The 26138-nt window shown below is 43.6% G+C and overlaps 1 long non-coding RNA gene across 1 annotated transcript; it reads right to left on the reverse strand.

Moving 5' to 3' along the window:
• Positions 1 to 17872: 17872 nt before the first annotated feature.
• On the reverse strand, positions 17873 to 25538 carry LOC115289007. Its single transcript, XR_003907330.1, has 3 exons — positions 25440 to 25538; positions 18460 to 18657; positions 17873 to 18171 (listed from the first exon to the last, which is right to left on the reverse strand). It is a non-coding gene; the product is annotated as an uncharacterized LOC115289007 (long non-coding RNA).
• Positions 25539 to 26138: the final 600 nt, after the last annotated feature.

A 26138-nucleotide genomic window follows, 5' to 3' on the forward strand; every position in this document is an offset into this window, starting at 1 on the left:
AGCTCTTCCGGTGGGGACCACGCCATCAGCCTCTTGGTGATCCCAGGGCCCAGTCTAATTTCATTGAATTAAACTCTAAACGTGTTCTTTATTTACCTTGGAAGTGCTCTGTGGGATCAAAGAAAATGATGGGACAGGAAGATCAGCTTCCCTGCAGCTGGGCTGGAGAGAGTATGGTGGGCAGTGGGGCTGGCCTTAGGGTCTGAAAGAGTCTCTCCTGATCTTAAAGAAGACTTAATCTGCATGTAAAATGGACACAGAGCAAGGGTTGCAGAGAGAAAGCCTCACTGAGGATAAAATCCAAGCTGGGCTGGAAAAGACTGACCTGGGGCTGAGCATAGTGTGTGTGTGTGTGTGTGCGTGTGCAAGTGTGGCTGGAGCTGGGTAGTAAGCACTCAGGGATCCTGCTTCACCACCCTGCTTGGGACAGAGGTTCTGACCCGGGGAGCAGGGGAGTGAGACCTTCCTGAGCCACAGACTCTACTGCTTTATTTCCATTCTCAGGATACAAGTTCCAAAAATGAAAAACCTAACCTCATCCCTCTCCTGGAGCTCTGACAGATCTGAAGCAGCAGCAGGAGGGGCTTGGCAGAATGGCATGAACATGATCAACATTTCCTTCTCGACGAGGGAAAGCATCACAGGTACCTGAGTACTGTGTGAGGCATGAGGTGGCTTAGCTGGTTTTCCTGTTTTCTTCTTAGAATTCCAGGTGGGCGCATCCTTCTATATGCTCTGTTCCTTCCAGAAGACCTCTCATGGACCTGCCTTAGTCCTGCTTCTCATGGGGTGGACAAAAGGAATTAGTAACAGTAAGGAGCCCACCGCCTGGAACATCTGCCTCGCCAACTGGAACGTATTTATAATCTAGACCCTCCTCTTGGGAAAGGGGATCAAGTCAACATGAAGCAGATTGAGATTCAGTGTCCATTTCTTGAGTGCCCACTCAGTGTCCTGCACTGTGCTCCTAAGACGTGGGAGTCATCTTCCATTGTGTTTGTTGGGATTCCCGTGACCTAACAAGGGTGGCAGTGACCCCACTCTCTCCATAGCTTTGGAGAAGACAGCATTTCCAGAGCACAGTCAGGGTTTGGCTGGACAGCATCCTTGGAAATCGCTTACTGATCAGGTCTCCTGCCTTGGTAAGTGGTTAAGATGGACACACCAGGAGCCAGAGACCTCCTCCAGCTCCTTATCCATCCCCCGTGCTGCCTTCCCTTCTCTCCTCTCCAAAAGGCTTCTTGTCATTGGCTCCTGGAGGAAGGCTTGGGCGTTGGTGCCTGTCTTCCCAGTGGGAAAGCCCTTTGCCCTCTCAATGGGGGAGCCATGAATCTTCCAATCCTTGCCTTGGGCTCCCCTTGGGCTCATGGCTCCTGGGAGGCAGAGGTTGGTGAGAATTAATTGTAAAGTGCATTGAGAGGCACAAATGAAAACCAGTCCCGCGGCGGAGAGATTATTACTGTTGGCAATTTGGGTTTTCTGAAATAGCTCTTAGGATTATGACTGTGGCAGCCCAAACCCCAGAGGTGAGCTCAAGGCTGACAGATTTTCAGAGTGGCCCCGTTTTGCTGTAGCCTTCCAGCTTCTCTCCCTTCGGGGTGGGGTTGCGCGACAGTGAGGGGCCTGGGCTGGGGAGCTCTGTCTCCTCCAAAGGCTGCGGACGCCAGGGCAGCTGAAGGCTGACCCCCGCGTTCTTGAGAGAGGGTCCCCGGACTCCCCGGCATAATTTCCTTCTCACTTCACGGTTGCGTCCCTGTCTGAAATGGCAGGTGACCTAAGTGGGAGCGGTGTGCAAATTGATTTGGAGGCGATCGATGGCTCGGGGCGCGGCCCGGGCTCGCTGCCGTGTCCATGACCCTCTCCGAATCGATTCACACACCGTTCCTTCTCAGCGCACCTGCCACGTCAGATGGAGAGGGACGCGTGAAGTGAGAAGAAAATTATGTGTCGTTAGGCCTCCGCGGCCACCCGCCGCTGCCACCGCGCCCTCTCCTCGGGGCTCCCACCCCCTCCATTGCAGTCCCGCCGCCACTAGCCATTCACCTCGCGGATCCGGAGACCCCTTTCCGCCGGTGGAGACAGAGCCCCGGAGGCAGCGGCTTTCAGGGAGTCTCTGCTCCAGGCCACCAAGAAGGACACCCTGTTCCACAACGCATGGCCTCTAAGGCATTTGCACAAAGACCATTGTGGACCAACTTGTAAATAGACCACTTACTTGGTGGGCCCAGAGTCACTGGATACTTGAATTCCATTAATTTGAACTTATTCATTCATTCATTCATTCCACAGGCCTCAGTGGAAACCCTCCAAGTGTGTCCAGCACCCACCAGAGACCAGGCCTAACTCATTCTAAATTATGGCCAATGCAATCTGCCTGGAGGAAACACAGTGTGCCCACAGGTGCACCAGAGGCTAGCCCGAACCAGTGTAAAAAGAGAGAACAATGGGAAGACTCCTGTAGCTCCTTAACACAGACCTCATCCAGCTGTGTCGGTCTATCGGCTCCCTAACTGCCGGTTACTTGTCTGCAAGGAGATGAGGAGCTTTACCCAAACTGGAAAGAGGCTGGGTCGCTAAGCGGTTTTTTCATAGCAAGACTTTCTCCGTGAGGAGAGCAGTGCATTTTCCATTCTGCTGCAAAGTTCGTGGGTTGGCACCTTAGGTCAGGACCAATCTATCTGTTAGTCATAGTAGGCACACTGCCTCAGACCCACCATAACGTTAGGGGCAGAAGTAGGCTGAATAATGCCCACTCTCCATGTCCACATCCTAATTCCCAGAAATCATAGCGATTATATAGCGAAAGAAATGTTGCAGCTGTGATTACATTAAGGTTTTGGGGGTGGGAAAATTATCCCACATCATCTTGGGTAGGCCCAAAATAATCGACAAAGTACTTATAAGCAGGAGGTAGGATGGGAGAGGTCAGAGAAGGAGATGTTAGGACGGGAGCAGAGTTCAGTGTCAAGAAGAGGTTTCAAGATGTTAATCTGCTGGCGTTGAAGATGAAAGAAGAGGCCACAAGCAAAGGGATGTGGACAGCCTCTAGAAGCTCAACACAGCCGATGTGGATTCTCCCCGATTGTCTCCAGGAGCAACCAGACCGGTGAACACCTGATTTCAGCCCGGTGAGATGGATTTTGGGCTTCTGACAATGAGAACTGTAAGATGATAAACTTGTGTTGTTTTAAGCTGCTTAATTTGTGGTAATCTGTGACAGCAGTGATAAGAAACTAACATGGAGCCCACAAAAAAAAGCTTTCAGAAGAAAAAAAATGAATTCTTTAGGTTAAAGAAAATATTTTAACGTATAACCTTAACATAGTCATCTTTATACCAATGCAGGTATAAAATAGATATATATTTTTTAATGGAAGAAGGGGTCCACAAAGGCAAAAGTGCCAGGGCTTACAAAAGTCACAAGCGACCTTGACTCAAGTAGCACTGATCATGAGGACTCCCCCACCATCCTTTAGCAATTATAGAAGGATAAGAAAGCACAGTCTGATGAAGAACTAAACCATCCGTCTGACCACCAATCTTGAAACAGCCATTCTGGCTTCTTATTGTAAATCCTTCAAAAACTAATATTTCTAAATAGAATTTAAAAGTGTGCTAAATTTATTCACCAAAACACATCCAAGTGATATATTTATAATAAAGGAGACTGGGTCTGCCTCCTTCTTTCTCACAAAGTCTTCTGTTGTGCAGAAATGGGTTTCCCGAAGAATCCTCGCATTTACAAGTGAGGATTCCTTTTGTTTGAAAAACGCTGTTGGAAATTTCTGGATTATTTGGAATCTAAATAAACTAAAAATTTTTTTTAATCTTTTACTTATGCTTCTGCCTGTTCATGAGCTACTGAAATCAAGATTCTCCCACAGGCAGAGAACCAAAGTGATTCCTTTCAGCAAACTCTTTGACTTACTGTCCAGGTTCTGACACATTCCTTTGCCAACAACAAATAAGTGAGAACACTTCCAATGAGCAATGGCACCTCTTCTCATTTGTAGACGGGAGCGTCAGCCTGAAAATAGTGGCCAAGTGTTTTGACGCAAAAAGCAAGAATTTCAGGCCAACTGCAGCCAAGTAGGCTATTCTTAGATGTGCATAGGAGGCTGAGAGGTCTCTGTGTGGGTTGTTGGAAAATGGTTAGGGATTTGTGACTTTTAAGTGGCTCTTGAAAATGTTTGGAGATGAACAAGCCCCTGCAGATCCTATTCATCACAGATGCTCTAATTCCACCTGACCTTCCGAGCCCTTCTTAAATATCAACTCGTTTCTGAGGTCATCACCCATAACTCAAAGGTCAATGCAGATTGAACCTTCCCACTGCTGACCACCCATGATTCCTTTATTCAGTACTATATTTGTACTTGGTTCAGGTCTTGGGCCACTGGGCTGCTATAACAAAATACCACAGATTGGGTTATTCACAAACAACAGAAATCTATTTCTCACAGATCAGGAGGCTGAGGAGTCAAGATCAAGGTGCCAGCATGGTCACCTTCCGATAAAAGTCTTCTTCCTGATTTGTAGCTTGTGTTTCTTTGTTGTGCATTCACATGGAGGGGGCTTGGATCTTCCAGGAGCCTAATTTAAAAGGCATTAACTCCATTTATGAGGGCTCTACCTCATGATTCAAGCACCTCCTAAAGGTCCTACCCCCTAATACCATCATCTTTGGGGTTAGGATTTCTCCATATATGTTTAGGGTCAGGGGGGCCACAGACATACAGACAATAGCAGATGACATTCTAAGCAACACTTGGATGTTACCTTTGCAGAGTCATTGTGACACAATCTTCATCCTACTTCAATTTTCAGAGGTATAGGATGTGGTTGACCACTTCCTCCCCTCTTCCCTAGACTTCTGTGCCACCTTACTTGCCTAGTTTTCTGCACACCTCACTGGGTTCTTTTCATTCGCCTTTGGTGATTCCAATGTTTCTAACAAACCTCTAAATGTTGAAGTACCTTAGGGCTCTGTCTTCTGTTCTTTTTTAAAAAATTTTTTTTAAGTTTATTTATTTATTTGAGACAGACAGAGACAGCATGAGTGGGGAAGGCAAAGAGAGAGAGACACACACAAAGAGAGGGAGAATCTAAGCAGTCTCCATGCTGTCAGTGCAGAGCCCAACACGGAACTCAGTCTCACAAAACCATGAGATCATGACCTGAGCAGAAACCAAGAGTTGGATACTTAACTGAGCCACCCAGGCACCCCTTTGTCTTCTGTTCTTTGTATTCTCTGTCCACCTTCTCTCCCTAGATGGCCTTATCCAGTCCCATGGCTCCATGAACCATGGCTTTCTGATGACTGCCAAATGTTTGCCTCTGGCCTGGACCTCTTCCCTGAGTTCCAGACTTATATTTCCAACCACTCACTCAACGGCTCCACATGGGTCCTGTGGTGGCTCTGTGTCATAATGACTAGACCAAGCTACTTTCCCGGGATTCTCTTTCCTGTATGTTTCCAGGTAGGCTGGGCCACAAAGCAGATTCTTGGAAGAGTTTGGAGGGTGGAAGGAAAGTAGCAGCCCTGCCATAGCTCGCGGGCTCTGCTGCTGACCTGCTGGTTCAGTCTGGCATCAAGCAGCAGGGAGGCTGCACAGGCTCTGCCTTTCTCTGGACCCTCCTCTAGCTGCTCTGGATCCTGAGTCAGGTGTCTGTTTAGCTCCACGACAAAGGGCCCCAGAGTCTGCTGGATACCTATACAAGGATATACATATTCTAGCGGCCCTACTGCTCTGGTTAAGCTCTGAGTGCTACACATGTGCAGAAGACACCATATATAGCCCAAGAAGAATTGTTCCATGACCCTCCCTAAGCAGCTTGCCACAGTCCTCCCCATTTCAGGCAACACAAGGGGAACCACAAAATGAATCCATCAATTGGTCCTAGCTCTATCTCCAAACTGCATTGCCCTCCCGACTGCTTCTCCCCACGTTCATTGCTACAGCCCCCAGGCCAGACACCTTCCTCTCTCACTTGGATGACTGAAGCAGCCTCTCAACTTCACTCCCAGCTCCCTTTGCTCCATTCATTGCAGTCCCTCCTCCACACAGTAACCAGAGAATCTTCTTAGAGCTTAAATCACACACTTCCTTTCCCCCCTCTTAAAACCTCTCCTAGCTTCCCATTGCATTCAAAATATAAATCTAGACTCCTACAAGCTTCTATATACTTTGGCCCCTGATGCTCCCTGTCCCTGTGCTCACCCACTCATTCTCTATCTTTAGACACGTACCGCTCGCTCTGCCTGTGCACCCCCCGAGTCTTGGTACCTGCTCTTCCTCCTGCTTGCAGGGCTCTCTTCTCAGATCCTCATGTGGCTCCCTCCTTCTTACTATTCAGGCCTCAGCTGGACATCCCCTTCACTGAGCTATCTCCTTCAGCCCCTCTCCCCCAGTTATGCTCTACCCTAGTTTGCCTTCCTCAAAGGACTTCTCTGTGCGTGAAGTTGTCTTATTGATGTGCACTGTTAATGTGCTTCCAGGACATCACCCCCTCTGGAATGTAAGGTCTTTAAGGGACACACTCTCTGGTTCACTGCTGTACTCTGAGAGCTAGAAGTGATCCTTACGTATGGTAGGACCTGTTGATTGACTGTTTTTTATGTTATTCCCTAAATGGCTCAGTCTTTTTACCTCCTCAGTTATAGTATATGCACCTTGGGAATCAAAGTCATCTTCAGCGTCCTCTGCAGTGCCTTGCACAGGGGCTGGGAACATGGGTCACAGGTTCTCGATAAAGTTCGTCATAGACAAGAGTGGGGGGTAATAATAGAAATCAGTGTTGGTGGCCCTCTCCACCCCATGCCTCCATGGAGTTTTGTTTTTTTTTTCTCTTGGCTTTGCCCTCCTTGCCTTTGAAAATGTACCTAAGAATCCTGGGCCAGACAGGCAGGATTCTAGGCTGAGCTTTCTTGTTAATTAGCTGTCTAACTCTGGGCTAGTGACCTTGTGTGGACCTCAGTTCCTATAACACTAGAGTGGGTAGAGACCTTTCTGGACATGCAGGTGTGAGAGAGGCCTGCCATGAGTCAACAAGGAGTGGAGAGCCTGAGAAGACCAGTGGACTCTGGGGACTGCCTGTGTGCCCACCTTCCTTTATAGGATCTTTCACATTTATTCAGGCCTCTATTTCCTTCCCTTCTTCTGACCTACACTGGGCAGAGCCCTTTTGCCATTTCTTAGTTCAGCTATCTCCTCCAGCAAGATTTTGCCAGTCTTTCTTAGAAACTGTTGGCCCCTCAGTTGATGCTTACTTTTTTTTCAATGTTTATTTATTTTTGAAAGAGAGTGAGTGAGTGGGGGAGGGGCAGAGAGAAAGGGAGAGAGAGGATCTGAGGCGGGCTCCGTGCTGACAGTAGAGAGCGGGATATAGGGTTTGAACTCACAAACTGTAAGTCATGACCTGAGCCAAAGTCAGACGTTTCACCGACTGAGCCACCCAAGGGGCCCCAGTTGATGCCGACTTTTAGAAACAGTGCCAGCACCTGACACCCAGGCCACCCTTTTGGATACCTGCTTCTCTACCTCCCTGTAACGCTACTTGTGTTCTACTTTATGAGACAACAACAGAGTAGAGAGAGGAGGCCTGGGGCACTCTCCAGACAACACAGACCAAAAGCACCATTACTGAGAGGGAAGATTTTGGACTTTAACTACTCAAATAATTGCTTACCTGTATACTTCAGAGTGTAAACATAAAAATATTTTGTCTTACAGTCTTCAAGACATGGCTATGAGATCATATTAGCTCAAAGTCCTTCAAAATACTTACTATTTGCTGAATAGGGGTGGCAAGCTGAGCAGATTAGCAAGGAGGGAAAGAGCTACTATTCTATTTTGGGAAATCCTGTATTCCCAGAGAAGGGGTGTCTGAGACATGGCTGTGGATCTGACGCCCTGATGCCTTTGACAACTGAGTAAGAACAGCTCTGTCACACTGAGGACCCATTTGAAAAGGCTTCCTGGTTTGGGATGCTGTGCTTCCTTTCTACAATAACTACTTGTAGTCTGTCTGAGGCTCATGAGGCCTTAAGGGCCATCACCCCCCAACCCAAAGGTCCCAACCTCCTGGGATCAGTTCCTAGCGGACTTAGCAGAGAGGAGCGACTAAGACACAAGCAGACCCAGCCCCCAAAATGTTGATGCCTCAACCAAGTTACTCAACATTGTGATCTATGAACAGTGTCTCTTTGGACAGGCTGGGCGGATCTGTAGCTGCATCCTTTTTGTGATGAAAGAGAGGATGAGGGTCGAGGGGTGGAGGGAGGTCATTGAGTGGTTCCAAAATAACATAGTTTCTGTAATGACACAGACTAATTCATATTATTAGTTCTGTGATGTGTGTTTACAGCAACACAAGGATGTGAGAGGAGCCTTGTAACGGTAGCCCATCACATTCTTTGGGGTGTTTGTCAGTCTTACCTACCAGAGACTGTGTAGTCTAGCTGCAGTTGAAATTCCCATTTCCTCCTCCATCGCTTTGAAATTTATCTGAAGTCAAGAGGCATGGGCTGCCCAAAGAGAAGTTTCCAGAGATATGGTTGGTGCAGGGAGAAACACAGCAGGAAGCATCTGAGTGTACATAAGGGTCCACAAAGACCAATATTTCCTTTCTTTTCATTAGATTATAAAGCAGTAGAGCTCACAAGTAGCATAAAAGATGGTGTTATGGGCTGAGTTGTGTGCCTCCAAAATTAATTTGAAGTCCAAACCGCCAGGCCCCAGGATTTCAGATTGTGACTTTTTTTTTTGAAACAGAGTCATTACAAATGTAATTGGTTAAATTGAGGTCACACTGAAATAAGGTGGGCCCCTGACAGAAATTTATTGCCTCACAGTTTTCAATTCAATATGACTAGTGTTCTGACACAAACAGGAAATCTGAACATAGACGTGCACCCTGGGAGAACGCCACATGAACGCGCAGTCAGAGATCAGCCAAGGAATGTCAACGATAGCCAGTAAACCACCAGAAAGTAGAAGAAAATCAGGGATGTTCCCTCAAAGCCCTAAAGCGCCAGCACTGCGGACACCTTGATCTTGGATGTCTAACCTCCAAAACTGAGGCAATAAATTTCTGTCATTTAAGCCCCTCACTTTGTGTCACCTTGCTATGGGAGCGCTAGCAAATGAATTCAGATGGCCTGGTTCAACTCTTCATTTTAGAGCACTTCTCAATGGAGGGAATTTTGTCCCCCACCAGAAAGCGTTTCACAATTCCTGAAGACATTTTGGGTTGTCACAGCTGGGAGATATCACTGGCATCCAGTGGATAGAGGCCAGGAATGCTGTTAAACATCCTGCAATGCACAGAACAGTCTCCCACAATGAAGAATTATCTGGCTTAAAATGTCAATGTTGCTAAGACTCAGAAATCCTCTTTTAAAGATACAGAAATGGAAGGACAGAGAGTTGAAGTGATTCACAAGATCTCTGAGAATGTTAGGGCAAAACTGGATCCAGGATCCAGGCTACTGGCCCAGAGAGTGAGCAAGAAGAGATCTGGCCCAGAAGAACCCTGGGGAAACCATGTTCTAAAATATAAGCAGAGGAGGACATCGGGGTGGCTCAGTGGCTTAAATGTTCGACTCTTGATCTCAGCTCAGGTCTTGATCTCAGGGTTGCAAGTTCAAGCCCTACACTGGGCTCTGCACTGGGCATGAAACCTACTTCAAAATGATTTTAAATAGTAATAATAAAATAAAATACAGGCAGAAAAAAAGAAGCCTGCAGGGCAGGCAAAGAGGGAGAGGCACTGGAGAGGAAAGAGGAGAACCGAGAGTACTGGGAGCAGCTGGGGTTGGGGGCAGAGCAGACTTCAGAGGATGCTAGAGCAGAAACTCTTACAAGGCACTGGCTGAGGAGAGGAAGAGAGACACGCATGGATAGCCATAGGGAGATTTGGGGTGGGCAGGGGATTGGGGGTTTAAGATGGAAGGGACTTGAGCATTGAGAGGAGCCCATAGAGGGTTGATATTGAAGGTGCAGAGTAACATCAGGGAGTGTTACTGAGCAGGGAGCAGGAGACAGGGTCCAGAGCCCAGGGTGGGGGGATTAGCTGAGACACGAGGAGGAAGGCAGAAGAAATTAATGGAAAGTGACTTTCAGAGGGAATAGGTTTTTCCATTCTATTCTGCCTTAATCTTATCTTATTATACTTTGAGAATCCTATTTGCTAATAATTCATTAATGTGGTGGAGAACTCTGGGCCTCCTGGATGTGTTCAGGGATATGATGAGAGCATCAGCTCAGGAAGCCTTCCGGTTTTCTCTGTTATTCCCTGAAAAGCTACTGCTACTTCCTCCCAAGGATGCAGATCTGCCTTAGGAAGTTTCGTAAGCCTGGTCCTGCAAAGACTGGATGGAGAAACAAAAACAGTGGGAATGACCCAAATTCTGTAGGATGGAGTTCAGTAGCATATGGATAACTAGCCAGGCTGGCTTCATGGGTGTGGGACCCATGCAGTCACACAACTCTCTGTGCTCAGAAGCTCCATGGCTTAATGCTCTGTGGTCACAGTCTTAAAATTGTCAGTAATTTTATCTTTGGCTTGATGTTTTTAAGTGAAGTTTGATAGGACAGTAGAGAAGGCATTGAGGGCTTGGAGCCTTGACTCAAAGGCTGTCCTGCCTCTCACTCCCCAGGATGGGCTCTTGGCTCCTCTCTCTCATCCCCACCCAGAAAGTGCTGCCCTGCCCAGAGGAAGTGAGTGAGAGGGCACAGGCGGGGGAGAGAGTCTGGATACACACTCCCAGGTGCCTGTGAGGGTCTACACTCTCCCTGCAACTATCCCCATGCACAAGAGTGTTAAATAGCAAATAAAAAACACTGCAGTGGGTCAAGAGAGAGGGAAGAAGAAAGGAAATGGCTTTTTCGTGGTTTTTCAACAAGGGGCCCCTCATTTTCACTGTGCACGGGGCCCACAAATCATGCCATTTTCCCTGATGACTGGAACAAAAGAAGCTGAGAGGTTAGAGAAGCAGAGTTTCCCAGAGTTTTCATCATTTTTCTCCAACTAATAGTCATCAAGCACCTAACAGACCCTGGGGATAAATTACTAAAGAGACATGACAGTTCCGGATTTCAGTGAGCTTTGAGACCAGTGAGGGCCGAGAACCTGCATATGTGAAATCATGTCGCTGCAGTGCAGTTGGAAATATCATGAGAAGTTAGCCCAGGGGCCCATGGGAACCCTGGGAGGGGCCTCTGCCTACTGTCTGTGAGGATGGAGAGGCTTCTCAGAGAACACCCTCTCTGAGCGGTGTCCTGAGTGAGGATTATTTAGAGGAAGAAAAGGGAGCTGCTATCTCAAGGATGCGGGAAATGCATGGCCAGTTTGGAAGCTACCAATTGTTCCAAGAAACTAGAGTACAAGGCAGGGGAGAGTAGAGAAGTTAGCAGAGATGATGACGGGCCTCATTCTCCAGGCTGAGGGGTTTTGGCTTTATCCTGGAGACTGTGGGAGCCACAGTGGGACTTTAAGCTGGACTGTCCTACTCCGATTTGTGCCTTAGAATGATGGTACCAACCTTATATGCAGAATGGCTGCAGGGACCCAGACTGGAGCCAGGCAAAACACTGAGGTTCTTGTCTCCGTCCTAGATCCAGGCAAGAGATGGTGAGAGCCTGAACCAAGGTGGCTGGCAATAGGAATGGAGAGAAGGAGCCTCCCAAAAGTATGACCTTGAGAGCGATTTAGGAGGGGGAATAGAAATGGCAGGGCATGAGGATGGATTCACTTGGGTGAGGGATGAGGTATATCAGTAAAGAGAAACTCTTGCATTTCTGGTTTGGTCCAATGGGCAGGTGGTGTTGCAAGCACCGTTCATAGAGAAAATAAATTCACAGGATAAGTATACAGGCAGTTGTTTGAAATGGTCCCAATGATCACCTCCTGGCACTGATGCCCTAGTGTAATACCTCTGTCTTGAGTGCGGGCTGGACTTAGTGACTTGTTTGTAATGAATAGAATATGGCAATAGTTATGAGATGTCACTTCCAAGGTTAGGTTATCAAAGACCACGTGACTCTTGTCTTGTTATCATTCACTGTCTCTCTTGCCCTTTCACTCACTCACTCTGAGGGAAGTCACTGCCATATTGTAAGATGCCCTGTGGAGAGCTCACATGGAGACAAATAATAACTAAATCCTGCCAACAACCATTTTAGTGGACTTGCAAGTGGATCCACCCCAATTAAGTCTTAAGATGACCATAGACCCAGCCCAAACCTTAAAGTCTTGTGAGAGACCAGAGCCAGAAGACCCAAGTCACACCCAGATTTCTGACCCATAGAGACTGTGAGCTATGTTTTATGGTGATTTGGAACACAGCAATAGCCAACCAATGCAATAAGCAAGATAGGTTTATATTCACAAGGAAAAAGAGAAGAAAATTTTCAAGTATTTTTGAAGAACTTCTGGAGTACTAATTTACAAACGTACCTTTGCTAATTATGAACTACATTTGTGTATTCATTTGACAGATTCCCTAAGAAACTCTACTAGGTTAAATTTTTATTTGTGTATATTCTCTCCTTTTCTTATAACAGTTTTCAAATCATGTGATGACTTATCTATTCATATTAAAGATCTGTATTAAACTACAAGATCTTCGAAGATAGAAATCTTCTTCCATTCAACTTAGTGTCCCAACACTTAGTGTGACATATAGAGTCACTGGTGTGACTAACAAGTCACAAGTGTGTTAGTTGAATGAGATTCCAGTTGTTGAATATTTTCAAAATCTCTGCAATTCACACTTTTGTCTGCTTCAAACATTCCATCTTTAATCTAGGGATACTCCCAAGAGGAATTCTGATATAAATTGAAAACGGGTAAACTGAGACTAGCAGAGGCAGAAAGATTAAGAACATTTTTATTTCTGGAGTGCCAGGCTGGCTCAGTCGGAAGAGCACGTGATTCATGATCTTAAGGGTTGTGAGTTCGAGCCCCATGTTGAGTATAGAGATTACTTAAATAAATAAGCCTCCCCCACCAAAAAAAGAGAGAAGAAAATTTTTACTTCCTCCAGTGCCATTATTTGAGATTTGTTAAAGACGAGGAAGAGTATAATTTCTCTTTTATTTGCTCAGACATGGATTATTTGAAACATAGGAAATGTACAAATACCTAGACATTTTACAAGTTAGAATTATGAGGTATACAAATATCTTTCTTCTAATTGCTAGAAATTCCACAGATTCATGAGTTAATTTATTTAGCAAGTGACCTGCTCTGCCATTTCCTATGGGAGCGTGGACCAATCCCTTCTCACCTTTATTTATTTTCTTTTTTTTTTTTTTTTAAGTACAGAGCCTAATGTGGGCCTGAACGCAGACCCTGATCAAGACCTGAGCTGAGATCAGGAGTTAGATGCTTAACCCACTGAGCAACCCAGGTACTCCCCTTCTTACCTTGAGACTTAATGTCTTCATTTGTAAAATAGGAGGAAAGGTGGTCAGATTTTATGGCTTCCAAGTTCTACTTCATGTCTCAAGTTCTCTAAGTCCTATGAAATGTACTGAGAAGTTGTGCTCATTTAGACCAAGGACAAACCTGAGTTTGAATCTCATATCTGCCTCCCAATGACCCTGAATAAGTCATTTTAGTTTTGTCAGCTTTGTTCATTTCCCCTAAATGTAAAAGTGGGTCGTTAGTAAGATTTAGAAATAAAACATGTAAAATAACTGCTTAAAAAAAAAAAGGTAGCAATGGCCAATGTGTCATGCTCTAATGGGGAAATACAAAAGAAAAATATAGGACATTGGATCAACTTTCTAGAAATTTCCAGTCTGGTGGGGGACACTACTGTCTATGATGATCTTTTAAAATACCCCTGGCCTCTGTGCAGGTAACTATCATCTAATCCTGACTAACCACGAACATTTTTCATTAGCATGAAATTTTCCCAAAGCTTTTGAGATTCAGCCAGCATACCGTGTCCTAACACTGAATTTCCTGGCCTCAATGCCTGCAGAAAGCAGTGGTTTCTCTTTTCATTTAGCTTACATTCACTGCCCTGTAATTTGATTCTTCCTCTTCATTCCTGGACCCTGTCCTTTCTTCTCAAACAAGAGGGACTGCTTTGGTTTTGACCAAGCCCTTCATCTTCCTGAATTCCTCAGCTATATCGTTTCTAACGCTTCCCTTTTCCAACATAAATAGTCCTTGCTCGCTCATTGTCCCACCCTGCCTCACCTCTGGCTCCAATTAGAGCAATATTTATTTTTCCTTTTTAAGAATCTCTCTAGCCTCTACTCTTCAGAAATGAGGCAACCCAGCTCGTGTTAAAAGCCCTTTATTATGGTCACAGAAAATCCGCTCTGACAAGATCTACCTCGACAAGATTGTGTTCCTGGAGATCCTTCTCTCGTTTTATCTGTCATCTCACTTTCTAGGTCACATCATTTCCTAGCATCTAAAGTGTTGTCTGTTTATATATATTTTAAAGAAATGGAGGCGTGGAATGTCAAGTGAGTGCCTTGTGTGCTGGAGTGTGGAACAGTCTCTTCTAATATCAGTGCAGGGCACTCTGCCATCTTCTGGGGAAGGAAGAGGAACAAACACACACATAACCCCTTTTGGTGTGGATTTTGGTGGGGGGTTTATTTCTTTAAGACAGCCAATGGCACCCCAAAGTCCAAACGTAGTAAAACAAGGATTCAGGTCAAGCCCTCAGGGAAGGGAGTATGATTACCTGCTGGAATTTTCCAGAAACACAGCATCAAGGGACTTGGGGCCCTAAGAATTCCAGGATGATCCTGTGCTTCTCAGCCTCTTAGAAAACAGTCACAACGTAAGTCAGTTTGCAGTGGATTGGCCCGATACCTTCATACTAATGTCTCATTCTTCAGTCCCGTTTGTCACCTCCCTTATACTAATATGATATCTATTTATTGAGTGTTTATCAGCCACCTGCCGTGCACTGAACACGTGACAAGTGCTATTACAGGTACTCTTCACCACCACCCCTTTTAGGGTAGGTTCTATTATTACCACCTCCATGTATAATGAGGAAACTGAGACCAGTGAGCTTATAACTTGTCTAAACGTAAAAGTGAGTAAAGAGCAGTCAGGATGTGAACTTGGGCAGTGGCCAGGCTCTTTGCTCATCTTGATCAGTGTTATGGGCTGAATTTTGCACCCCCTCCCAAGAAGATATGCCGGAGTCTACCCTCAGTATCTCAGAAGATGTCTTTCTTTAGAGATAAAGTCTTTACGTAGGTGACCAAGTTAAAGTGAGGTCACTGGAGCCGGAGTCGGTCCTAATACAGTATGACTGGTATCCTTATAAAAGGGGAAATTTGGACACAGAGGCATACATACACAGAAAGAAGATAATATGAAGGGACTCAGGGGACAAGACAGCCATCTACAAGCCAAGGAGAGTGGCCTGAGACAGACTTCTCCTCACAGCTTTCAGGAGGAACCAACCCTGTCAACACTTTAATTGCAGACTTCTGGCCCCCCAAGCTGCAAGATAATACATTTCTGATGCCAAGCCTTCCAGTTTGTGGCACTTGGTCTCAGAAGCCCTAGTAAGATAACAGTCACTGCTCCTCATTGTAAAGCAAAGGCACTCTAAAATTCATTCAGCAAAACTTCCTGGTTTCTCTTTCAATGTGATTGTTTACCTGCCTGGGGTTCATTTACATATTCTATCTAAAATCCTAGGTCTGCAGGGTGTGGACTAACAGAGGTTAAAGTATTTTTATGCAAAGGTGAGGAGTATGCGTCTAGATTCTGTGCAGCAGCAGCAGGGCCCCCGAGCAAGCCTGAAACTCACTAAGGTTGGGTGGAAGGCTGCCGATGTTTCCAGAACACACTCGCCTGCAGGGTCAGTCCCCCAGGTCTTCCATTTAATTTTAAAGTCAGAACCTTGAGGAACACTTAGGCCTCCTCCTGGCCACCAGACTTGGGCCTAGGTCTTCGAGAGAGGGGGCTGTGGGATATGGCGTCTAAATAGTGTGCTGCTTACAGATAAATCCCTGCTAATCAAACATATTGACTATCACTATCACTGGCTGGTGTTTCCATCAGAGTATATGTTCCATCAGCTGTGTATTCAGAGCCAGATTCTTAGGGGAGTTAATTGAGCCTTAGCATCTTAACAAAGCAGTATCTGATAGCCTCTGATTAAACAGTGTTGGCCAACTTGACACTTGTTCTTTCTCTACCCTCCCTTCCTTCCTTGTCTATCTGATTAGCATATATCCTTTGCATATTTCTACTCTAATACGCATACATGCATAAGAAGCTGTTTTAGGTTCCAGGGGCTGCCACAACAAATTACCAAAAATTTGGTGGCTTAGAACAATAGAAATGTATGCTCTTGCAGTTCTGAAGACCAGATGTCCTAAATCAAGGTGTCAGCATGGCTGGTTCTTTCCTGGTGGCTCACATAGAGAATTTGTTCAATGTCTCTCTCTTAGCTTCAGGTGGTTGCCGGCAATCCCTTGCCAGCTCTCCTTGGTTCGAAGCAGCATAATCTGTCTCTTCCTTCACTGTCACCCTGTGTCCAGATTTCCCACTTCCTATAAAGACACCAGTAATATTGGACTTAGGGCCCAAACTACTCTGATGTGACCTTATCTTAACTTGATTCCATCTGTAAAGATTCTGTTTCCAAATAAGATCACATTCACAGGTTCCAGGTGGATATGAACTAAGTTTGAAGGGACACTTCATCCCAGGGCAGAGAGTGACTACCATTGAGCATGTAGTCAGTCCCGTAGCTCCCTGCCATGGGCTCCTTCTAGAAGCCTCTTAGATCAAAACCAGTATCTAGGACATGACAAGCAGCAAGGCAAGCTGGCTTCCAGAATATTTTGCTTCTACAACTTCGAATCAGCTTATACCTGGGGATGGGACCTGAGTTCAAAGTTCAAGTCCCCAAACAATAATGAAGTGTTAATTCTCTACCATGTTGTCACCCTAGGATATCACAAAATTTTCAGGGGGCACTTGTGCCTGCCAGCTGTATGTGAGCCATGTAGATGCTCCTACACACCAACTGCCTTCTGCCTGCTTCAGGTCTGGTTGCCGAGTCAGCTCACAGAGCCTGGATGTTATTTGTTTTGCTCTCTTTGGCAACACTGAATTATATGATAGAAATCTAGAGGAGAATGACCTGGTGAATTTGTGGCATTCATCTTTTACAAATTTTTTAACATTTATTTATTTTTGAGAGACAGAGACAGACAGAGCATGAGTGGAGGAGGGGCAGAGAGAGAGGGAGACACAGAATCTGAAGCAGGCTCCAGCTCTGAGCTGTCAGCACAGAGGCTGATGCTGGGCTCCAACCCACAAACTGTGAGATCATGACCTGACCCATAGTGGGATGCTTAAACCGACTGAGGCACCCAGATGACTGTGTGGGATTCATTTTTAAGACTGGGTGAGTCCAACAAATTTCTGGTATCGTCTGCTTTCTTTTTTGTTCTTTCTTTCTTTAAAAAAAATATATTATATAAAAATAAATATATATAAATGTATAATTGTTAACAGAGAAAGCTCTCTAAAAGCTATTATGCTAAAAAAAAAGTAGGTGGCAAAAGAGTATATATAACTTGATCCCCATTTTGTGTAAAATAAATATGGGAATACATTTAGAAGTAATAAAAATAACAATAATAGAAATAAATATTGAGCACTTTACTCTGTGCTACCCTGTTACAAGCATTTTACATATTTTAATCCTTACAACAGCAGCATGGAGGTCCTATTTTTATCCTTACTTTACCATTTTCAATACAGTTGACTAATCTACATATTAAGTGTGACAATATTGATATTCACAAATCAGAGGGAAAGAGTTCATTTAAATATTTAAAAATAGAAATTTAATCCTGTGAATCTATACAAAATCATAAATACACATTTTACGTAAACTCTGACGTATTTTAGTTTTATTGTACTTTTGGTTGGAGGGGAGTATATTTGATGCTTCCCCAAGTCTAAACTCTTTTCTTCAGGAAAGTTCCCCAGTTTTTGAACTCATATTCCCATCCTTTGATTCATTCCGTTGTTAGCCATTCTCTCATCAGGTTAAAAAAGCTTCATGGGGGTAAAGGGGTTAAGAGCGGCTCAGCATTTTGTGGGGAACAGCCAACTCCTTCATTTCCAAGATCTGCTGTGGACTTCCTGCTTCTCTCACTGGGGGCAAATAAAAAACAGGAGATTTAAGAGACAAATTATCCCTGAGAAAGCCCCCTAGAACAGAGTAAAGATAATTGAAAAATGATAACAAGTGGCTGAAATGTTTGGAGAGATAAACGTGATTTATCATATGGCACATAAGCACAGACGTGAAATTGTAACTGCAGACTTCCCTTAACATCTGGGTGACCTTCGGAGCATCCATAAAACTTCCACCACACGCAAAAACCCACTTATTTCTGCTTGGGGATGAACCTGATTTGTGTTCCACTTCCTCAGACTCACCTTTTAATTTGTCCTGTTTTGTGTTTTAATCCATGTGGAGAGGCAGTTCCTAAGAACTTGAGCAACCCGAGAAAACAAAAGCGGTGCTGAATCCATGTGGTGTGAAGTCAAGGCTGCCTCTGCGTTTCTGAGTCTTCATGTACGTGGAGATGGGAAAGATTGCTTTATGTAAGACATGTTTTCTTCTCAATGTATTTGCTGAAGAAAGAGAGGAGAAAGAACACATGCTTATTGCTTCATTGTTATCAGCGAGTTAGTTTTAAGTTTCTGTCGCACTATTTTCTCTTCTTATGGCTGATTTTCTCACCATTCTGTGACAGAATATGAGACATGCACCGCCATGAAAGAGATAAAGGTTTCCAAGAACAGCCTAGTGCTCTTTGGTATGGAAATAGAGGGTTTATGCTTCTTTGAGTTGTGTTTTTTTTTTTTTTTTAAGTTTAGCAGCCAAGAATTCAAGAGTTAAGGCTGATAAAACTGCATTAAGATTATCTCACCTGCCCAAGTGTGGGAGAAAACATGAGTCCAGAATAAATTGCTCTTCTCAAAATAGAAAGACTTTTCTGGTTTTATTTGGCCTGGGAACAAAGCTGAAGGTAGGTGGGGCTTCCTCTCCAACATCTGCTTCTTGGATTGCTGGGAGCTCAGAAACTGGGAATCCCCCAAGCACCTTTATGGATGAGGTGAGGATTTAGGCTCCTGCCAAAGAGCAGAGGGCAGGAGATGGGGCACGGCGGCCCGGCGGCAGCTCCTGCGACCCCCCTGAGGCTCCGACTCCTAAGAACATCCAAAATCCTGATTCAAGACCTGGCACCTCGTCTTGAACAGAAAAGGGCCCCAATCAGTATCTGTTGAATTACAGTCTGAGAGGTAAACCTGGAGGTGTTTTAAAGACATCATACTTTCCACAAGGAAAAATATTTTTCAGTAAAACCAACACAAATCCCCACAAGCGTGCTAAGTGAGCATATCATATACAGTACGTGGTAGCCACGTAACTGCGGCTGTCCCCATTGCGGGCTGTCCAGCATGCATGCCCTGTGAAGTACATGTTACCACCACACAGTGTTCATCACGCTATCGTTCAGGTGCACCAAACTCAACCACTGCTACAACTCCTTCTTTCTAAATTAACGTCTCTAAATTCCTTAACTGTGCAGGTCAACCAATATTTCAAGTCCTTTTAAAAATTTGTATATTTTTTAAATGTTCTTTTTTATTTTTGAGAGAGACACAGAGCACGAGTGGGGGAGGGGCAGAGAGAGAGGGAGACACAGAATCTGAAGCAGGCTCCAGGCCCTGAGCGGTCAGCACAGAACCCGGCACGGGGCTTGAACTCACAAACTGTGAGATCATGGCCTGAGCTGAAGTCGTGCACTTAACTGACTGAGCCACTCAGGTGCTCCTCAACTCCTTTTAACATACATCTTCCAAACCCACCATCTTTTCAAATCAGTCCTGTTAACCAGAAATGAATTCTGCAACATTGTTTGTTTAAAATTTTAAATTACCATTTAACTGCACGTACCATGGGATCATAGACCAAAAACCCAAATGGAGAATAATAATTTTTTAAAACAGCTCTGGGTAAGAATAACCTTGTGAAAATGTATTTTGCACATGTTCCATTGGTGAATTTTTGCTGTTCTTTTTTTTTTTTTAATGGGAAGCCATCATTTTAGGGGATAATACAGTAACCTCAGTTAATTCATATGCTGTTGTTCAATCAGAGTCTGAAAGCTGAAGGCCACGAGGTTGTGCTGTAATGGAGAAAAGCTTTTTAACTAAAAGCCAGGAGACCTGAGTTCTAATATCAGCTGTGCCGCTGTCTCACTGTGAGACAGTGGGCAAGTCGCTTAACCTGCCCGTGTCTCAGTTCCTTCATCTCTAAAATGGGGATAATGGCCCTGTCCTCGCACGCTTGGGGTTCTTGTAAAGACGAAAAGCAGTGATGGAAGAGGAAGCCCATCATGAATTAGGAGCACAGGTACATTTGTCATGTGTTTGCCATCGTACGGTTTTATCCATGCCACCATCTGACACCAGGCAGCCTGGCTTTGCTTCCAGACACACTGGGAAGCTGTTCCATGCAGGAACAGTGAGCCTGGGCATCGAGTCTGACCAGCCTGAAGCTTAAATCCTGGCTTCACTATTTCTAAGCTGAGAGGCCTTGGACAAACTACATAACGTCTCTAACTCTCAGCAGCTGCATCTGTGAAAGAGACATATGACATCTATCTCTTTGGGCTGTTGTGAGGCCTACATGAAGCATGGAGACTGAGTATACTTAGTGAGGGCTTAGTAATGCTGTCATCATTCATTTGAGGGCTAGGAGATTTTTTTTAATGAAATTTATACTCAGTCATTATTATGTCCCAAGTTTATTCCCCTGGTTCACCCAGGAGTACTTTTGAAATAATTGGAAACCAAAACTTTAACTGTTTCCTGATTATGTTATCCAAAAAATTCAAGTACTATTTAACTGGGAGTTCCCCATTTCCCACGGAAAGCCAGAGGTTCCTTACAGGAGGTAGGACGACAGGCAGAGGTGATTTTTGTGAGCATGAAGCATACGGAATTGACTCCTTAAGTCTCAGCCCTGAACATTTCTGTGCATTTCAAGTCAAAAATGGAATATCTGGAGCTGCCCAACTTGTTATTAATGTCTCTGGGCTTAAAACACAATTTAGACATTTTGAAAAGAGTAACTTGAGAATTCTTTGCAATTGCTTGAAAAAATTTGAACATAGCAAAGTTTATAAAGTATATATTCAGATTCTAAATAACTACATATATACTTATTTAATACATATCTATTTATAGTATATACTTTATATGCTAGTAATATATACTAATGTATATTGACATACCTTTGTTTAATAAAATATATATTCGTATTTGGTAAACATTGAATATAATTTAATGTTTCAGCCATCTCCTAGGTACAGTTAGTTCTCAGAGTCCCATTTAAATCTTCAACCTAGTCTTCTCTGTCAGGTCTCAGAGCAATAGTCCCAACTCTATGTGGGAAAACAGCAATATATATTTATGCAGCAAATATATATTGAGGACCTACCATGTGCCAGGCAAGCACACAGGGAGCATGTGTTCTGGTGGGAGATGCAGAAGGATAAGTGGGTGACTAGGGTGTGAGCAGAGTCACCCTTCCTTGGGAAGTAGGACAAAGCCTTCTGGAGAAAGCAAGATCTGAGCCAACATAGTTGGGGCAAGTCAGTCAGATGTGTGAGGGGCCTTAGATGAGCATCCAAACAGAAGGAAGCCAGTGCAAGATAGTTCTTGAAGAAAGGAACAACATTGGTGTGAACAACCCAAGAATAGGTGATGGGGATACAGGGTAGCAGACACGTGGTGTGGGTTTTCTTTTTGGGGTGATAAGAATATTCTAAAATTCATTGGGGTGATTAATATCCAGAATATGTAAAGAATGCCTATGTCTCAACAACATAATAAACAAGCTAATTCAAATAGGCAAAGGACTTGGATAGACAATTCTCCAATGAAGATATATAAATGACCAATAAGCACATGAGATGTTGAACATCATTCATTATTAGGAAAGTGCAAACCAAAATCACAGTGAGATACCACCTCACACCCATTAGGATGGCTACTTAAAAAAAAAAAAAAAGGAAGCGTTGGTAAATATCTGAAGAAATTGAACCCTTGTGCATTGTTGGATGGAATGTAAAATGGTGCAGCCACTGTGGGAAAAACAGTATGGCCATGCCTCACAATGTTAAAGATAAAATTACCGTATGATTCAGCAATTTTACTTCTTTGTGTACACCCAAAAGAATTGAAAGCCAAGACTCAAAGAGATCCTTATACACTAATGCTCACAGCAGCATTAGTCACAATAGCCAAAAGGTGGAAACAACCCAAAAGTCCGACAATGAATGGTTAGACAAACAAAATATGATATATAGATGCAATGGAATATTATTCAGCTTTAAAAAGGAAGAAAACCCTGATACATGCTAAACATGGCTGATGTTTGAGGACATCATGCTAAATAAAATAAGCAACTTGAAAAAGGACAAAGCTGTAGGATTCCACTTACATGAAGTACCTAAAGTAGTTAAATTCATAAAGACAGAAAATAGAATTGTAGTTGCCAGGGACTAGGGAGAAAAGGGAGTGGAGAGTTATTGTCAAAGGGGTACAGCATTTCATTTTTATAAGATGAAAAGAATTCTGGAGATGGATGACGATGCACAGCAATGTGACATGCTGAAGTGGACACTTAAACGTGCTAAAATGAAGGGGCACTTGGCTGGCTCAGTTGGTGAACATGTGACTCTTGATATTGGGTTCATGGCAAAAGCTGATGAGCTTATGAGTTCTGTTTTCCCTCAAAATAGAGCCTTCTTTATTTTTTAAAAAAATGTTTAATGTTTATTTATTCTTGAGAGAGAGTGAGAGAGAGAGACAGAGAGACAGAGTGTGAGTTGGGGAGGGGCAGAGAGACAGAGAGGGAGACACAGAATCTGAAGCAGGCTCCAGTTGTCAGCATAGAGCTTGATGTGGGGCTTGAACTCATGAACCGTGAGATCATCACCTGAACCAAAGGTGGACACTTAACTGACTTAGCCACCCAGGCACCGCTAGAGCCTTCTTTTTTAATGCATGTTACATTTTTTTATGGTGGTAAAATATATATAACATAAAATTTATCATTTCAACCATTTGTAAGTATACAAATGAATGCCATTAAATATATTCACAATACCGTGTACCCATCACCACTATCTATACCCAAACCTTTTTTTTTTAATCTCCAATATAAACTCTGTTCCCATTAAACAATAACGTCCTCTTCCCCACTCACTATACCCTCTTTCTCTCTCTGTGACCTTGCCTGTTCTAGGTATCTCATATAAGCGGAATCCTACAATATTTGTCCTTCTGTGTCTGGCTTACTTCACTAAGTGCATCTCTGTTGTAGCATAGATGTCAAAATCTCATTCCTTTTTCTGGCTGAAGAGTATTCCGTCATGTGTATATAGCATATTTTGTAAATCCACTTATCTGTTGACAGTCTCCATCTTCTGGCTATTGTGAATAACGCTGCTATTAACGTTGGTGTGCAAGTATCTCTTTGAGTGCGTGCTTTCAGTTCTTTTGGATATATATCCATGAGTGGAATTCCTAGGTTATACGTATGTCTATGTGTAACTTTTTGAGGCTCTGCTTTCCACAGCAGCTGCACCATTTTACATTCTCATCAGCAATGCACAAGGTTTCCACAAGGGTTATCCACATCCTCACCAACACTTGTTAGTTTTCTTTTTTAAAAAATCACAGCTACCCTAGAAGGTGTGAACTAGGATGTCATTGTGGTTTTGATTTGCATTCATCTAATGACCAATGATGTTGAGCATCCTTTCATGTGCTTATTGGGTATTTGTATATCCTCTTTGAAAAAATGTCTATTCAAATACTTTGCCTATTTTTGAATCGGGTTGCTTTTGTTGTTGTTGGTTGATTGTTGTTGAAAGTGCCTTCATGGGGCACCTGGCTGGCTCAGTTGAAAGAGCATGTGACACTTAATCTCAGGGTTGTGAGTTCAAGCTCCATGCTGAGTGTAGAGATTACTAAAAAAAAAAAAAAGAAAAGAAAAAAGTAAACTAAAAAAAAAGAGCTTTCTTTTTTAAAAAAGGTGTTTGGAACCATACAATATAGAGATGACCTCAGACTACCTCATGCTTGGTGAGAACCAGCAATCTAGTGTGGAAAGTTTCCATTTACTATTTAGCTCCCAAATTAACCCGTCATTTTCTCTATGTTCTTTTTACTTATTCAGGTGTTGGAATTTTCTTAGATCCCAGAGAATTCTTTCATTGAGTTCATTGATTCATAAAAACGCCCATCAATGGGTTATCTGTTGCAGGAAAGATGGTCTTTGAAATGAATTGGAGAGCCATCTTGGGAAAGATACTGAGAAATAGGTTTAGAAGCTTATCTGGTTTCCCTAAAGTTCTAGTGAAGTATTAAAAAATTGGTATTCTAGGCATCAGGCATTTCGACATCATGGAATAATCTGGAAATAGGATTCCATTAACTCACATTTCACCCAGGACTCAATGTAGCTTGAGGAAATACAAATTAGTCCTTGTTGTAGGGTGTTGTGTGCCCCCAGATTTATATGAAGCCCTAATATATTTGGAGGTAGGGTCTTTAAAGAGATGGTCAAGTTAAAACAAAGTCATTAGTGTGAACTCTAATCCATTATGGCTGATATTCTTACAGAAAGGGAAATTTGAATCAGATATACACAAAGGAAGAATGCCAGGTGAAGATGAAAGCAGGGGTTGGGAAGATGTATCTACAAGCCAAGGGAGGCCAAATGTTGCTGGCAAACCACCAGAAGCTAGGAGAGAAGCCTGGAACAGATTCTCCCTCAGAGCCTCCGGGGGAACCAGCATGGCTGACATCCCGACCTTTACTTCTAGTCTCCACAACCAAGACAATACGTTTCTGTTGTTTAAGCTGCCTTGTTTGTGATACCTTGCTTGCCAAGGTGGCCCTAGCAAACTCATACAGTCCAATTCCCCCAGAAACAGGTAGTTGTCTGGAAAGGAAATTCAGAAAGAAATCCCCAGTAGCACGTGGAGTTGTTTGGGAGGGACAGACGGGACAATTTCAGATCTTGATTGTAGAGGTGGTTACACAAATCTGTATGTAGAATAAAGTTGCCTAGAATGACACACACACAAATGAGTTTAGGTTCTTAAAATGCTGAAAATTGAATAAGGTCTATAGTCTAGTTAACAGAAATATACCAGTGTTAATTTCCTGGTTTTGATCTTATACTGTAGCTGCATTAAGATGCCCCCTTTGGGGGAAGCTGGATGAAGGGTACATAGGACACTTACTGTTTTTATGAATTCTTGTGAGTCTGTAATTGTTTCAAAATAAAAGAGTTAGAAAAAAAAATTAATACAGATGACATTTCTTACCAATGTTGTTCTCTTGATATTGAGTATTTTTGCACTGCTCCCATATCAGCTCCACACCAACAGAGACGTGCACCAAGGTCAGCCAACTGATGGTCACATTCGGCAAAATTCTAAAACTATATAAGAGCACAGTGCTACTATCAGGAACAAGCAGTATAGTTTATCTAAATTTTCAACACTTTAATATCCTCCAGAAAGTGGTGGTCTGGTGCAGAAAATCACTACAAAAGAAACCAAGGAGGAGGACAAGAACAGAAAGGCTACAAAACATTATGCCGGATGTTTTTCAGAGCATTGATCCTATTTCAGCCAGCAGAAATGAATTAGTAAGAAATCAGTCTGTGACTACAGTTTTGATTTCTGGAAAATCAGTATCTTCCACATCCTATTAATTTCAAGGTAAGCAATTTTTTTTAACTATTGTTTTACAGGGAAGTCAAGTTATTGGCACGCCTGGGGTGTTTTCATGACCCTAAATCCAGCTCTGTAGATACTTAGAGGCTTTCAAAACAACATGTCTTTAATAAAGCCAGTTGGATGTGGGTGCAGAGGCATGGGACGGTCAGATTGTTGAGAGACTCTGATTCCTCTTGGCTCTGTCATCCCAGGGCCCTCCCTCACCTCCCCCTTTGCTTGCTTGCTTTCTCCTCTTTCCACCCCTCTATTTTCCTATTCATCATGTCATGAAGGGATGCTCGC

The sequence above is a fragment of the Suricata suricatta genome, chromosome 4 (assembly GCF_006229205.1).
Source record: "Suricata suricatta isolate VVHF042 chromosome 4, meerkat_22Aug2017_6uvM2_HiC, whole genome shotgun sequence".
In the NCBI taxonomy this organism is placed as follows: Eukaryota; Metazoa; Chordata; class Mammalia; order Carnivora; family Herpestidae; genus Suricata; species Suricata suricatta.